The sequence below is a fragment of the Sturnira hondurensis genome, unplaced genomic scaffold (genome assembly GCF_014824575.4).
Source record: "Sturnira hondurensis isolate 20B ecotype Veracruz unplaced genomic scaffold, ASM1482457v3 Scaffold0021354, whole genome shotgun sequence".
NCBI classification, from domain to species: Eukaryota; Metazoa; Chordata; class Mammalia; order Chiroptera; family Phyllostomidae; genus Sturnira; species Sturnira hondurensis.
In genome coordinates, this window is record NW_028093985.1 from 9,188,134 (window position 1) to 9,191,022 (window position 2,889).

General features: G+C 41.0%; 1 pseudogene; it reads right to left on the minus strand.

Annotated features, from left to right (window-relative positions):
- Positions 1-727: 727 nt before the first annotated feature.
- On the minus strand, positions 728-2,224 carry LOC118977441 (60 kDa heat shock protein, mitochondrial-like; annotated as a pseudogene).
- Between the last annotated feature and the right edge of the window lie 665 nt (positions 2,225-2,889).

Here is a 2,889-nt window from a genome sequence, read left to right on the forward strand (position 1 = left end):
CCCATTCTGCCCATTCCAGGGTTTTTCTCATCTTTAGGAATGTCTGTAACTATACCTTCTGCTGTTGTTAACAGAGAGGCCACTCCAGCAGCATCCAATAAAAACATTCTTCCCACCTTAGTTGGGTCAATGATTTCTTTTTCCAACATATTCACAAAATCTCCAAGCACAGCATCGTAACTAACTTCTGAGGAACTTCACGTAATTTTCCCCACTATCAACAGTTTATCAACATCCCCCTTCTTAACAATGGTCATTGCAGGAATTGTGTTTTTAAAAATAATTTCTACACCCATTTTTTGATCTTCATTAGTTAGAGGTAATGAGTCCAAGGATGAAATCACCGAGGCAGGGTGCAACCCCCTTCCAGAGCAATGCCTTCTTCAACAACAGCCCTTACTCTTGTTTCTGGGAGGATCTGGCCAGATCTGGGGGCAGAGGGGAGGGACCCCGTGAAGTGGGTTGGGAAGTTCCTAAGGTGGTGGGATTGAAACTGCAGCCGGCTGCAGGTGTCCTGCACACGGCATGTAGCCAGAAGCCCTCCTCTCCACTTCCAGATCATGGCAGCAGGAGGAGGGGCAGAAATGCTGTGTAAGCTGAGGAGTGAGATGTCCGAAGGGAAAAGCCCTCCTCAGAGGTCAGGGAGAGGTACACACCTTCCAGTTTAGCCAGGGTTGGCAAGAAAATAAGATGCTTCAGGAACGCACGGGATTTGGGGCCCAGACTTTTAAATGGAGGGTACGCAGAGACTGGTGGTGGCTTTTCCTTGGAACTCACATTTCTCACCTTTTGTTATATTAATAAAGTATGGAAACATATAACTTCAGTCAATTTCATGCCTTTAATAATTTCGAATTCATCGTTAGCATTTTTCCATCCTTTACTGGGATGACACCCTTTTTTCCAATCTTTTTCATTGCATCTGAGGTGATGTTGCCAATTTCCTTGTCTCCATTTGCAGAAATTGTAGCAACCTGAGCTCTTTCTTCAGGGGTTGTCACAGGTTTGGGTGTTTCTTAAGCTCGGTAAGTACCACATTAAGATCGCACCTCTCCTGATTTCCACTGGATCAGCACCTTTGCCAGTCTCCTCAAATTTTGCTGGCAGTAGGGGCGTGTCAGTACAGCAGCAGTGGTTTATATTATTGGCAACACCTTGCAAACTATTTTTATATTTATCTTTTAATAGTTTAAGTATTTTTATATGTATCCTTTAAGTCAATGAACTTTGCAATGGTCACACCATCTTTTGTTACTTTTGGGCTCCCCCCACTCTGTTCAATAATCAGTATTCTTCCCTTTGGCCCCATAGTAACAGCTACAGCATGGGTTAAAAGGTGTACACCTTGAAGCATTAAGGCACCAAAGTTCACATCTTTGGAATAAGCCTGAGTTAGATGAGGAGCCAGTGCCCTGGACACTGGCTGAGTCTGGCGAAGGACTTCGCGTAATCGCAGCTTCTCTGCAGGACAGAGTCAGGGCGTGCGAGCGAGGCCTGCTGTCAGCAGCGAGGGAGGGCACTGGGAGTCGTCTCAATACTTCTCAGCAGCAACAACGACAGAAGAAAACAATATGAAATGATGGCTATATTAATTAGCTTCGGTAGCTGTGTTAATCATCAAAACAGCAAGTAGTATACTTTAAATATATGTAGTTTTAATCTGTCAATTATAAGAAAATAAAGCATGAATTTAAATAATTCATGGCGGCCATAAATACAATAATAATAAAAAATGTCTAATATACTTTCATTTAGAATCTGGCTTGTTGTGTTATACTCCAAGAAGTATGATGTTATATAAATCCCTGAAGATATAACTTGTAATATTGGCTAACTAGTGGAAGCAATGTTTTACTATTTATTAATAAAATTCCTTGAAGACAACTTATCAGTATGATCTTTTGGTTGGTCCAAGGGCATTTTATAAATTCTTATTCTATTCATTACATTGAGCAGTACTATGTACAATAAATATCTTAAAATTTGTCTTGCAGTTTAGGTCTCTTATCTAAAAATTAATATTGTTATCAAAGCCTGCATTTTTTAAAGGATCATGATGAGATTTAAAAAGTACTCAAAGACTCTGTCTCTATAAAAGCAAATAAGATCACTTACTAGGTATAGTGTAAGGGTCTAAATGTCATGCATTGAATATAAAGTCATATGCCATATCCCAAACTTTAGTTTTACCATGAGCTTTGAATCTATGTTCCAAGTAACACATAGTACTAATTTCAGTTCTGAAGAATCTGGAAGTTGTTCATAATCATTTATTTTATATATGAAACTGATTTCTCACTCTCAGTGAGAACTGTCTCTTAAGTTTAATGATTCTGGAATTCCCCCAAAGGCTATCTCAAGTGTATCCAAATATTCTGTTACTTTGATCAAGGTTTCCTATTTACAGCTCTTGAAATTCCATAAAGCTTCCAGTAATTTCCAACGATCTGTGGAAGTTTGGATATGGGAGTCCTTGTTCAATTTGCCTAGAGGACACACACGGACATGGGGTCAGGAACAATCTGTTCTTGTGTAACAGGGTGAAGCCAAGAGGGGGACCCCAAAAAAGGATTTGAAATGAGGTCCAGAACTCAAGGTGTCTAGGAAATATTAGAAGGACATATAAGATGCCCTCACCCCCCTCCCCCCAAACAGGTGTGAGTTGGGGGAAGGGACAGATGGAGCAGGGCCATGTAGACCTGTTTTGTACAGCAACAACTTTGCAGCTAACCTCTGACATGGTCATTTAACATATCTATAACCTTTATCTGGTTTCATAGATATGTTAAATAGCTGTGGCCTTGCACTGAGCCAGGGGGATGGAAGTGACTTCCCCCCCAAGATGTAACTGGGGGCAAGTCCCCAAGGTGACCACGCCTGCATGAGAGC